The sequence below is a fragment of the Pinus tabuliformis genome, chromosome 1_2 (assembly GCF_031772625.1).
Source record: "Pinus tabuliformis cultivar Carrire ecotype Pingquan chromosome 1_2, CPIR1, whole genome shotgun sequence".
NCBI lineage: Eukaryota > Viridiplantae > Streptophyta > Pinopsida > Pinales > Pinaceae > Pinus > Pinus tabuliformis.
The window spans coordinates 982,262,217-982,277,124 of NC_142298.1; positions in this window are offsets into that span (position 1 = coordinate 982,262,217).

Genomic DNA, 14,908 nt, shown 5'->3' on the forward strand with positions numbered 1-14,908 from the left:
TAAATTGGAAAATTGGTGTATGGCATAACACTCAATAAACATAATGATGAACGAGTACGTGAAATATTATTTAAATACCCAAGGATAAAACTACATAGCTAAATAATCCTTCTACCAAAAATCAAAAGATGAAGAATGAAGAGAAGCATACTTCACTGCTTGAGAAAATGAGCTATATATAAGCCTAATTTATAGGAACAATAGAGGCTTCTAGTGATCGATGAGCCTAATTTATGACTCAATAAATAAGGATAAGCCTAACAATGCATCTGATAAGATCACTACAAAAGCTTATAAGTTTCAATATTTATTGGAACTCTAACACCCCCATAAGATAAATGTACGGAGGAGAAAAAGGACACAAGGAATGGGTCCCAACAACTAGGCCTTTTAAGGTACCCATGTACAAAATTTCATAAGAAGAAAATGAAGAGATAAAGGAAGGAGGACTCAAGATGACTCCCCAAGAATAACTTCCTTTCCTCTAAGCATATGTCGTAACTGAAGAAACCTTTGCTATGCCAAGGACTTTGTAATAATATCTGTTATTTTTTCTTCAGTGGGTAAATATTCCAGGTTGAGAACACCATTTTGAATAAGTTGGAAAATGAAATGCATATGAATCTCAATATTTTTTGTCATTTTATACTTCACAGGATTTCTAGAAATTTGTATTTCACTTTGATTATCACACCATATCAGAGTAGTTTTATCATTCTAAATACCAAACTCAAGCAATAACTGTTGCAACCAAAGAACTTCTTGACTTGTGAGAACTGCATCTCTATACTCATTTTTTGCTGTAGATAATTCAATTATTCACTGTTTCTTATAGGACCAAGAAATTGAAGTAGATTCAAGACAAAAAAAATACATAGGTGGATTTTCGATCATCCACTGATCCAACCTAGTCAGAATTAGTGAAACCTAGAAGCTCAAGAGAACAAACAATATACTAAATGCCAAAATTAGAACTTCCTTGAATATATCTCAGAATATTTCCATATTTCCAATGACTCTGATGAGGATCCTGAGAAAATCTAGATACCAACCCAACTACATAGGTAATTCTAGGTTGGGTGTGTTTCAAATATAGTATACTGCTAACAAGTTGGTGATACAATGTAGGATCTACACTTGGATTGGTGAAAGTAGCAATAAGAATAACATATGATTGAAAAGGAGTAGGTGAAGGATTACAATGAACCATGTGAAAACGTTGGAGTATATCAAGAAAATATTTCTACTGTAAGATGGTGATTCCATATGAATATTTGTGAACCTACAATCCAATAAAGTAGTGTAGAAGACTATTTATCAATTTATTTTTCATAAATTTATTACATAAATTATCGACTGGAGTTGGTAAACTCATGAAGTGAAAGTACACAATATATGGTAGAATCCTATTTATGAAGTTGGATTTATTAATTAATTCAGTTATTGGAAATGTGTTTTTAAGTTTTGTATTCCTATTTCAAAATATTACTATCTAATGAAAATAAAATGATTGTGAATTTAAAGCTATATTTCTTACTTGAAAAATGAAACCATAAAGAACTCACACTTGCAAAATGAAAACTATATTAACTCACACTTGCAGAATGAAAACTAAATTAAGTCACACTTGCTGAATGAAAACTAAATAAACTCTTACTTGCTGAAAGGAATCTATATTAACTAACTCTTTCTTCAAAATTAAAAGTTCAAGAAAGTTACTTGCAAACAAACAAGTGTTCTTCTGAATTGAAACTAAGAAAAACTTTTGAATACAAATGCTCTAAACATAAATCTGAAAGAAATCTATATACCCAAATCTATAAGGAGAAACATCCTATGCTCTGAATTTGATATTCTTTTAATGAAATTCCAAAAACATCACAAGGAAATTGTTGGTATTTTGATGATTTAAATCAACTTTAGAAATTATAAAAGAGAACTATAAAACTACCATAAGAAGATCAAAATTATAAATGAATATGATTAATATTTCTATTTGATGATCCAAAAACAACTAATAGAGAACTTCACTACTGCTTTTCCAATTAAAAGAAACATCATTTCTGCTATCCAATATAAAATTAAACTAAGAATTATGGAATGAACATATGCGAAAATACTAAAGCAAACAATAATAAAATTGGAAACCTATAAGTTAAAAACTATCTCTGTTTGCAGGGTCCCTCCACAAACAAGCGGCACAAGCTCCAATGAACAATTAACTGTGCATCAAGTATTGAAAGGCATTAAATAAAAACACATAGTCTTAAAATGATTAATGTTACCAAATATTCATTCACATCATCCCCTATTTTGTCCTGCCGTACGGTATTCATAAAACCCATTTAATAAATGTTTCTGGCTTTCATGCCTACTTTCGGCTAATACAGTTCTAATTCAACTATCAAACTAAGAAATAGATATCGATTCACTCACGATTTTCTATTCAAAAAAGCAAATCATGAGGGGTTCCCATATTGGACTATCGGTCGCTTGCTCCAACTATGTGTTGACTTTTGCCTTCAACCACATAATTTGGGCTTTCTTCTAATGATTTGGTACATATGAATAGGAGGATATTGTTGAGGGGATCAACCTCTTTTTGCCCATATCTCTCTTTCCTTGAATGGTGCCTCTGAACCTGTTCAATAGTGGAGTTGGATGCATAAACGGATTTTAGTTGTAGAATTGCACAAATTGAGTATCCAATGCAAAATTTAACTTAATAATAAAGAAAATTTAGGAAATATGAAAGATAGGATAATTACTACCTTACCTATGTCAAAAACCTGAAATTTGATTCCTATCAAGTTGAAAGAAATGGTCAAGGGGGAAAATGAGTGAAGAAGATTGTCAAGATGAAGCAATCATGAGGCTCTACATTCCCCGATACGGAGGTCATTTGATGTCCTCATGCAAAAATTAAAAAAATTGTGCCCTTGTCAGCTAGTGCATCTCCTTTGGAACTTGAGCTAGCACATCCAAATATGCATTTTTCACCTTTTTCCTTACCACTGGAATCCTTGGCTTCTTCATCAGAATTTTGTATTTCAAATTTATCACTTTTATTTTAAGGACCTTATTCTTCGGTTTCTCCTTCTTATTTTTCTTATAACACATGCTCAAATGTAAGAGAATATTGTCATTTTGGGTCCTTTGGATTTCATTTGGCATTTTCAAGGCTTCATGTTCCCTTTGTATGTATCTATTTAGTGTCCCTAGTTCAAATATTTCTTGTTTTGAAATATTTATGACTGGAGGTTCTTGTGGGCTACTAGACTGATCTTATTTTTCATGTGTTGTTGAGCCAAATGTCTTTTCTGCATCTTTCTTTTTGAGACATTCCATATAATCATATATCTATTCTTGTACTAGATCTATATTTGCCGGGTTCTTCGGCCTAGGATTTGAATGGCTAAAAAGATAGTAGGTGAGGGAGTCCTCTATTTCTCTGTTTCCTCTGAATCATATTCCATGTCTTTTAGAGATGGTTCCTTCAGTGCTAGATTAAGTTTGGTACTTCCTCCCACAATTGATGGAGGAGGTTTTTTTATTTGAATTATTTTCTTTTATGTTTTGACCTCGTCTATCTCCTTGTATGTGTTTTCTTCTTCTTTGCTGACTTTCTTTCTTCTAACAGATTTATTTTTGTGCCTCCTAATATTTTTCAACAGGAAATTCATCCTCTGATTGTTGTTCGGATTTCTATTGAGGTAGATTTTGAATAGGCCTTTTAGGTACTCTTTTTCTCCCTATTTTTCCTTTACTACTAGTGACATGTTCTTCTTCTTCTTCCTTAAAATGGTTTCTAAGTAAGAAGATTTCCCAATCATCTCCTAAACCCTTAAGGTGGAATTAAATAAAAATTTTAATGAGGCCATGATGATACATAGCTGTTTGTATAAATTGAATCTTTTTCCGTACATTTCCTGACATTTTTCTTAAGCTATTCAACGAAAACTATGGGATATTGGTCTCATTTTGTTCCAGAAAATGCATCATTAAGCGAATGTGATAAAACAACATGCACCCAAACTTTCCTTCATGAGAGATAATTTTTTAAATAACCTGTAATAGATTTCTCCATTTACTTTAAGTGCAGTGCCTGGGATTCATTTCTTGAAAATGGATATGTCCATGATTGGATCCTTTAAGAAAAATCTTCATTCTTCACTTTTTATGTCTCTCTTTTCAAACCATTGGTCTCCTCCTTTGGATAGGCTGATAGCTTCAGCAATACGGGAGTCTGTCGCAGCGAATTTGACATCTCCAATCTCAACCTCTACTTCATCAAAAGATCTTGCGAAGGATTTGGTCAACTCTTTGTTGAAACCATCAAATTTCACGAAATGTAGCCATTGTGCTTTCTGCAACATCTCCTTCGCTTGTGGGTAACCTTCCATGAACTTTCTTCCATTCGTCTTGGACCTCACAATCATCCCCATGATCGAAAATATTTTTCTCTAACTTGCTTCTTGACAGAAAATGGATCACAGTTTCAAAATGAGGGGTTTCAACAAGGGTATAAAAGAAAAATGAGGGCAAGAGAGGAATGAATGAAGTGATTGTTTTGGAGGATTTAATGAATGTAATTTGGTGATTTCAGTGATCTCTTCAATGAATTCGAATTTGAGTTGGGAGTGTTGTGAAATAATCGGAGACAATGGTGGTGTTATGGTGATCTGACCAAAATATCTTTCAACGTTAGGTAATGATGGTTTTTAACTAGAGGTACAATCATCATAAAATTCATATACTAAATTTTTTTTATCCTTATTACTAAATTTAATGTTTGCATACCTTTGAATACCTTAACATTGATATTTTTGACCTTTGTTTGCTCCTTTCTTCATTGCCTTCAGGTGCTTTCAAGAATGAATTTGATCACTAGTTCAATTTCCCAATTGGTGGTTCCTATTAAACATCGACTACAGAAATATGTACAAGATGTAAATTTCTTACTATTCTATAGCTATTTTATTTTTTAAAAGAAAGGAGTGGGATATAAAGAAAATGGGTTTACAATAGGTATGAGGAAAATTTAAGGTGTCAAAAGTTGATTTTCATTTTAGATCTTCTGTATAAACATGCCAAATGTTGTTCGTTTTCAGGTTTATACATTTATTATTATTATTATATGTGTGTGTGTGTGTGTGTGTGTGTGTGTGTGTGTGTGTGTGTGTGTGTGTGTGTGTGTGTGTGTGTGTGTATCTATATGTGTGTGTGTGTGTATATCATTTTTTTTTCCTAGAAAGAATAGACTTTTGGAGATCAAGTTGGAGAAGAAGCGAAATCATTCTTCACCAAGTTTAAATTAGTATTACCTTGAAAATATTTGATAAATTCTTCCTTTGTCAATGGATTATGATAGATTCTCAGTCGACTACCATTCAAATGAAAAGTGGTCCTTTCTTCATCAATAGTTCTAATCCTAACTACACCATTATCAAACATTGCTTCAATCTCATAATGCCCAAGCCAATGAGTTTGAATTTTCCCTTGGAAATCATTAAACTTTGAATCAAACATTAATGCCCAATGACCTGGCTAGAACTTTCTCTCTCTGATATATTTTTCATGCCATTTGGATATTTTTTGTTGAACTAAGTTGCTTCTTTGGATTGCATCTTGTCTTATCTCATCAAGTTCATTTACTTGTTCCATTATTTTTTTTGTGCATCTGAAGGATCACGACCCAATTTGATTGTTGTCTTGAAAGTTTTGACTTGAAACTCAATAGGAAACATGACTTTTTTCCCATAAACACTCTCATAGGTAGTATTCCGTATAATATTTCTCCATGTGGTATGGTATGACCATAAAGCTTCTTGAATCTTTTCTGCCCAATCTCTTCTATGCAGATGCACAATTTTGGTGAGAATTGCCTCAATGACTTTATTGTTTGAGTCCACCTGTCCATTTTCTTGAGGATGATATGGAGGAGAATTCCGATGTTTGATTTTGAACTCCTCCATTATCTTTTGTACCAACTTGGATGTGAATTGAGTACGTGGATCTCTTACAATTTCTCTTGGGACACCAAAAATGAGTAAATATATTCTTAGAAGGAAATGAAATTACAACATTCTTAATAGGAAAAGGAGGTGCTTTAGCTTCTACCCATTTTGTAACATAATCAGTGCAAACAAGAATGTACCTTATTATCTCGATGGTGGATTGATTCGACAACAAAATCTAGGGCCTATTTTTCAAATGACTCAATAAGTACGAGAGGTTGTAGAGGCATCTCATCAGAAGGAATAAGTTTCCCCATCCTTTGACAACTATCACATCTCTTAACATACTCCTTGGCATCCCTAAAAATGGAAGGCCAATAGTATCCTAAGAGAAGGTCTTTTTAAGAAGTTGTTTTGTCAGTGAAGTGTTCTCCACATGGCTCATCATGACAAGCTTTCAATATCTCTGGTACTTCATATTCTTTATCCCCTCTCCATATTTGTGTCTCCTTCTCGCTTTTACCCTTCTCTCACTCCTATCTTTCTCTCTCTCTACATTCCTCCTCTCCCCTCTGCTTGAATTTATCTCTATGTCTCCCTTGTCACTCCATATATCTCTCCACCTCTATCACTCTATATCTTTGGTATTCCCTCCATATATATCTACAGCTAATTATAATATAACAAATTGAATATTATGTTAATCCAAAGTTATTAAATTTAATAATAATAATTTTATATTACTATGAATACTTATATTATATTTAATATTAATAATTTAATATAAATATTAGATTTAATGATGTTTTTTTAATGGAATTATAACAAAATTTATAATAAAACTACATCAAATTAAGATATATCCTTTTTCATTTTAAATAATCATTTTACAAATATTTAACTGAAAGAAATACTAACAAATTTTGGATCATTATTTTTTATTTTTTGTGTTGAACTAACCTTTTTCCTTTGATTTAAGAAATGATATTGGATTTAGTAAATAGTAAATATGTTTAAAATCTTAACTAATTTGGAACTTTATTGTGGTAATTTTTTTTGTTAAAGGTAAATTAATGATCCATTCGAATTCACAAATTGAGGTATATGATAAAAGAGCTATTAAGCACATGAAAAATTTTATCATCCATTCAAATTATATATAATAATACATAGGTTTATTTTCATATTTAATCTTAGCCCATTAATAATATTAAAAAGTTATATCTACTCTAAAGATTCGAGTTATAAAAATTTAAGATGGAAGCAAATGTTTTGGCTGGCATTAGCAAAAAATAATTTTATTATTTTTTTTTTGAACATGTCATATTTACACATATGGGTCATACTCTCTGTGCAACAATTCATAAAGTTTGTTATTATGTGAATGCACATTTTTAGTTTTGACTATATTTACATTGTAAGGTGTTTCCCTTTGAGAACAACTTCCCTCCTTCTCTCCTATCATCATTCTTGGCCATTGGATTATATGTTAGATGTTTGGAGAATGTTAATCAAATGTTTGGAGAATGTTCATCGATTTGACTATGATAGGCAATGGTAGTTGGGGTGGTTGGAAGGTATTAGTAGTTATAAAAATACCCTATTGACTGGTCGATCATCTCGGTCGATCATCCTAGCCGAGGAAGGGTTTCAATTTGTAATTGGTCATTTGAACAATGCAGACTTTAGTTTGTTGTGAAAATGTGAGAGAGAAGTGATTCATGGGCGTTATAGCTCACTGTCATTAGCAAATACAAGAATTGACTCGAATGTAAATCACGGGCACTCTTAATAATATTCTTTTAGTGTGTATGCCTCTCACTTGTGATCATTATATTTATCCTCAAAATGAAGTCTAGTGAAGTGGAAGAACATCTCCTTCCCGTTGTTGATGATGTCACTAGCAGCCATGTCGATGATATAAAATGTCTAGAAGTGCTATTATCTAATGACAATAACCATCCTTCAATCAAGATGATGCGACATGATGTGCTCTTGGAATGAAAACTGCTATTGATGGTCAAAATGGTGAGTTTTGAGGTATACAGTAAGCATGGATATATATATAGAGAGGTTATTTTGAAAATTTAGGGCTGGTTAATCTTGAATGGAACGATGATTACATTTATCTATTTGTGATATCATGTCATCTAATAAAACAATTTTATTATAACAATATAAATGTATTCTATGCGAACATTTGTTGTCATTTTGGCACAGAGATTGTTGTATAAAGGTCCACGTATGAACATTCAAATTTTATTTTAAAAATTGTGAACATTTATACAGAGGTCAAACATTTCAGCTTAATTGATGACAGTTTGTTAAGTGCATTTTATGAAAGAGATGTGTTAGCATATGATGCAGGTTACGACGAGCCTACCCCTCTAGCAAACACTGAAACACTACCAAGAGGGATAAATTTTCATAACTCAATTTGAATTTTCCACCCACTAAACTAGTATTTCTGTACTATTGCAAATATGTGTCAAATGAATTATTGTTGAATCCCTTCTATTTATGTTCATGAATTCCCTTCAATACTTCAAAACACATCAATTTTATGAGAAGAACCCCAAGGTTTAGAAGACGATTGTCCAAAATTATGTTGAGTATTTGGTAAGGGTGAAAAAAATCTGCGATGTGTTAGATGATGAAGGTAGTGAATGGCCTATTGCAAATGGTGGTGCAATTTTTGTGACCAAGCCTGGAAACAAGGGTTGGGATGGATAAGGATAGGATCCTGAGCAAGGAAAATTGGATGCGTGACTGAACTGAATGATTATTGCAGAGAAATTTAACGTGAAATTGAATAATGTGGTAGGTCTTGAAAGTTTCGAACAACCTTTCCAAGTCAAGGCAGTTATCCTTCCTGTAATTTTTTCCTAACTTTTAGAGAGGTTAGTCTGTTTCCCCACTCAGTGGTATGAAAGTTTCGTCTTTTGTATCATCAGAAATAATTTTTCATATCTCTGGCCATGCCAATTAATGAACATGATGGCGTTTGTTTCCGTTTTTGATATTTTTCAAAATATATGTAAAATTTTGAAAACCTAAAATTGACTTTTCAGAACATGCATGACATTCGAAATTTTAAATTTGCTTTTCAAAATTTTTAATTATTTTTTATGCTGATACCAAAATTTTTCAATTTTAAATTAATTTTCCAAAATCGGTTTTCCAATTGGTGCTTGTTTTTTAAAAAATTTAAATTACTTTCAAGGTTTTTTTTTGTTTTTTATGTGGTATGAGTTCATAATAAATTACATCAATCTTGGCCTATGGATTCAGAAACCACCACACGACCTCTTAACATGACTGAATTTTTTCCCACGGATTTTTGAACATGGAGTAATTTAACAATACACCCCATCATCCTCCCCCAATGCGCAATTCTTTTAAAAGTTATACTTAAGAAGAATCATAATTCAAAAGTTGATGACCAGTTGGAGTCTCAAGGTTGTGGAATGTTGTTATCCAAACATGTAACAATGAGAGAGGTGAATATATTTTTTATCTTAATTAATATAATGATCTAGATCATAAAATTGTAGATCGGCTTGTATTTAGAGGCACAAATAATATAAGGATATCTTATACTATCTATAAGTGTTTGCAAATAGTGTAAATATTTAAATATTAGTATAAGTGTTTGCAAATAGTGTAAATATTTAAATATTAGTTTGATATGAGGGAAATGTTGTAGTGATTATAAATGAATATAAGCACTTAAATATCAAGTTATATGAGAGATGAAATGTTCATAAATTAAACCATTATATCAAATAATATAAACTCAATTTAGAAGAAAATTAAGAAAACAAATAAAAATAGGAAATCAATTTAGTTAAATATAACAACTCAATTTATTATAATGTAATTTTGTTTTTAAATAAAATAAAAAATCATAATTTGAAAGAAAATCATAACATGCTTATCACATTAAAATAATATATATATATATATATATATATATATATATATATATATATATATATATATATATATATATATATATTAACAAAAATATTTGTAAACGTGAAAATGACACCCATATAATTAATATGATTCATATTCATGAACATTATATTTAAGAATGTCATATTTAAATTTATTTAATAAGGTTATAAAAATTTAATATTTACAATAAACATTTAATATTTATCGTAATAAACTCTATTTTTTTAAAGTTATATATCTATCTATATTATTGATAATATGTATATCACATTAAAAATTAAATTATAAAATTATAAAACATACATATATATATATATATAAGAATATTTTTATAAGTGTATATGTGAAATTTAAATAAATATAAATAATATAAAAAAGACAAAGATCCATGTTAATTTTGATCTATCTAGCACCAAGAAAGTCTCTCAATGTTGATCTATCAAGCACGTTCTATAAAGCATCGAGAAAGTCTATCGAGGTGCAAATATTTTATTAATTTTTCTCTCAAAATGAGCTTTATATGTTGAGAGATTTGATCAATCTCGGTGCTTGGTAGATCTAGGGTTAATATGGATAGATTACAATCTTAATGTCAACCTATTCATTTTTAGAGAGTGGAACAATACTCATTTGGATGAATGTGATCTCAATTTTTGTAGCATGATACGATGACAATGAAAGAGGTGGTACACTAAGGGTTGAGAAAGTATAATGAAGATGAAATGTTATATTCTGAGTATGAAAAATGCATAGCAAAAAGAAAATGGTTTGTAAACCACATTTATATAGATATTAATTTCTTCATCAATTAGTTAAGTGATATATTTGTTCCTCAATAAAAAAAGACTTCAAACATTAGCTACATTACCTTGAGTGTCTCACCTAATTACTTCCATAGGCATGTCTATTTTAAAATAGAGCTTCTAGAATTTTAATTTAATTATCAATTATTATTTAGTGGATGGTATGGATTTAACCTTCACAAAATATTCTAGAATATTCATAGTAGTATACACAAATCAAAGGCTGAGATTTACTCCAAATTAGGTATGTCGTAAGTTGTTTCTTTGGGAAGAACTCCCCCAGCTACCACTCTACACCAGTCTGCGACATTGTATTGAATGTTAAACGATTGAAGAATGGTGTATAGTCAGATTAATAATTAGTAAAAAAAACAAATAGTTAGGAAAAAAGTAATAGTTAGCAAAAAACACTAACAGTTAGGAAAAAAACTACATACAACCCCTACTCCATCACACGCATGAATAACCAACTATACAATGACAATATAGATATGTGGAAGGATAACTGCACATAGTTCCTCCTTCATCACTCGTGAGTTCCCTTGGATCCTCCTCCTGTTTCTTGACCATGAGCCAAAAAATGTCAGTGACTGAATGCCCCCTATTATGTGAACCTCATTTTTCGTTTCAGTGTTGTCCTTTCTAAATGTATGTGTGTTCTAGAGACAATGATCTATTAATATTTTTTTTTCTTTCTAGAGTTCTAGTGAGTGATTAAGAATTTTGTTTTTCTAACCAATAGTGTCTCATCAACATTTTTTCATTGTCATATCTTCTTACAAGATTCTTTAAAGAGTTCCTTTGAGTATATATAGTAAATAAAATGAAATTCGTACAAGTATAAGCACTACCAATTATTCTAGAGGAACAATCGAACATTGTATCCTTTTAACATTCAGAAGGGGCCCCCACCAACCCTATCTAGTATTTTGAAATGGAATAGTAAAGAACACATACATAATGTAGTCTTCCCATATTTCATTGTGGACATCATTGTTAGGATACATGGCCACAGTTATAATTCTTTCATATGGATTACCGAGGCCATTTTATATGGGCATCCCCTCATTCAAGATAAAACCATGGACTACATTCTTAATGGTTCTTCTTTATTTGTCACTCTGACAAAGACACGTCTCTTCTTGCCAGTATTTAACTACATTTTTTTAGTTGGAAAAGGAAATGAATGAGAGAAATGTAGAAAGCATGGATGTTATAAGATCTTAAGTGCCAACATCCTTTTTGGATTTCATATGGATTACCAAAGACATTGAAACCAATTGCCATCATGGTACGTTTGTTTCTAAAACTGAAGTCCCATTACTGGGAGGCTTCCTCTACCTATGGTTGTTCAAGTATCATGCCTAATGAAATCACATGTTTCCTTTTTTACCTTCAGTCAAATTTTCTTTCCCTAATCTTTTTTGGCTGGATATTGTCCACCTTTATTTTTGCATCCTTTGTTTACCTTTCCAAAATTCGAGTGAGCAATTAAGAATTTTTATTTTCTTCACCTCTTATAATTAACTCCAAAACCATAATTAAAGTGACCAACATTTGATAAAATCATTATAGAACCTTCAAGAATATGAGGCATGGAAAAATTCCACCTATATTTCGAGAATAATGTCAGGAAATAAGTAAACGGAATTAATAAAATATGATTAAAAACTAAAAATGGTTTTAGTGAGGGAATTTTCTTACCCTTCCTTTTGTTTCAATGAATCAAATGAAAAAATATAGTGTCTGAAATGTTAAACCTCATTATGTAATGTTGTGTCCTTATTTTTGTTTGTCTACATATTTAGAAAAGTAGAAGTAGATCATTCTAAATAAATACACAAAAGAAAAACAACATTTTTTCACAAACCCTAGCCTATACCTAAAGAAGAAGACATTAAGTAAAAATATTTAAACCATCTGTGTTAGAAATCAGAGCTTGGATAATTCCAAGCTACTCACATGGGTGTTTGGATTTCGCATAATTTTATGCTAAACCATGTTGAGGATTAGATTGATCATAACAACTGCTGGTGGAAACAAATTTCATTCCCCATCAGCTTCACCTAGTAGCCTCGGTGTAAGAGAAATAATAGATCTTGAGCTGAACTTGGAGAGCCTTGGACCATATTTATCTGTTGATCTTGCAGTTTCCATAATAGCACTTTTGTTTCCAAAATTAAAATCCCATTCCTAGGGATCTTCCTGAGCCTCTGCTAGTTCGAGTATCATGCCCACAAAACAACGTGAGATCAACATGGAGAGAAAGTTGTAAAGATGACAACTGTAATGTAGGCGCAAACTTCATAGCTTTTATAAAAATGAACATCAGAAGCCTATATGTTGATAATCATTTATAGAGAAAAATTTATTCGCCATTAATATTATATATCGAATTTGGATGCCCTTCTATCTGGAAATAAGTTAAACCTATTTTGTTTTAAGATTTATATTTTTTCTTGTAGCTCTCTCATAATCAGTAAAGTAATTATTATGGACATTGAATATTGTGAATTTCATCACTTGAAACATATTATCATAAGCTACATTTTAACATAATTATCGGCTAATTTGTAGTCGTAATTTGGAGGGTTTGTTTTGGTGGAAATATTCTTCTCCTTCAGAACTTCGAAAGAAAAACCTCATTTTCCTTTTGTGTGCCACCGTTTCTAAAGATATTGATCTATAGTTCAATGTTAGTTTTTCTGTGCTAATTTCAACTTCATATTTATAAAAATATGCTTGTCAATTGCTTCAAGTGTAGGGTTCTCTTATGTTGTTTTTGGTTGGAAACTGGTAAATTTTATGTCAAGTTTTATGTGAAATCATGAGCAGAATAGCATGATAGTATAGTTTTGAACAATAGTAAGAAAAATGAACAGAAGAACATCAAGAAAAACACTCAACGTAGTGTTTTGGTAAAGGATTTCACCCCTCTTGGGCTACATCTCCTTGGTCCAACTTCCATGACTTCGACCTCTATATTTTCTCAAAATGGAAAAAGGTATAGTTTACAGTGCTTTATACCTCCTGAAACCTACTTCAATGGACCCAGAGCATGCAAAAACCCCTATTATGACTCTCTAAGCTCCTTAATTGAACTCTAGATGATCTAGGCTTGACCTCCTTCCCTAGTGGCCCTTGGTTTCATAAAACTTCAACTTGGAAAAATCACATACAGAAGTGCCACTCTGGTTATGCAACCTATTCCAATGTGTTGAGAGCCTCTCAATGATCTAGGAACACCTTTCCTTGATCCTCATTTGGTAGAATTTTTCCCATGTTATGAGAGAAATAGTTTTTCGCTAGGAATCCTCCATTAAAACTGGAGGAACTCTAGCTAAGGCTGCCAAATCTGGAGGCACCCTTGAAAATTGTGGTATTGCCAAAAACACCACCAACTTAATCTCGGGTTAACTGGTGGATTAATTAAACTAACCTTGGATTAGCGCTAACCCCTACGGTTTTACTGGTCGCTACCCTCCATTTTTAGGAGGTAGACATATGCAATACAAGCATTAACGGTTATGGTTTGTTGACATCGGAGGATGTGTTCACATGGAGGGCTAACCTATGGGATGGCCCTTCTAACCACCTATCCTCAAAATGTCAAACTAAAAATATATGCGAGGTTTATACCTTGTTAAGGAACAAGTTGGCAGTGGAATGGTAAAGCAGTGGAGTTGCGGAGGGGAGGTCACAGGGTCAAACCCCGATGCCTCCATAAAATTTACCACACCATTATAGGGGCACATGGCAGCCTTCAGGCTTGCCACGTGTCACCTTCCCATTGCTCCAACTCTACCACAGTTCCCTAATAATAAGATGCCACTTGGCACAATATGACTCGTCCACCTGTACTAGAATATTCCACAAATACTCAATGGACTATTCCAAGGAATATCCTCCATACTAACTGGGCTATACGGATGCCTAGTTATCATCCCAGTCAACCTTTGCGAAAATTTTGCATGTTTGGTGAAACAGTTAGCCGAATCTAACTTCCTCATATGAACTCCATTTTGAACGAAATGAGTTGTGTTGGGATCATATTGCCAAGACGGATGCGAACGTTCAATGTTAGAATTATTCTGAGAACTTTGATTTTTGAACAAATTTTTGCCCCTAATTCATATTCTAATCACTCCTTCCCACTAACGGGATTTTGGACCCACAAGGGATGGTTAT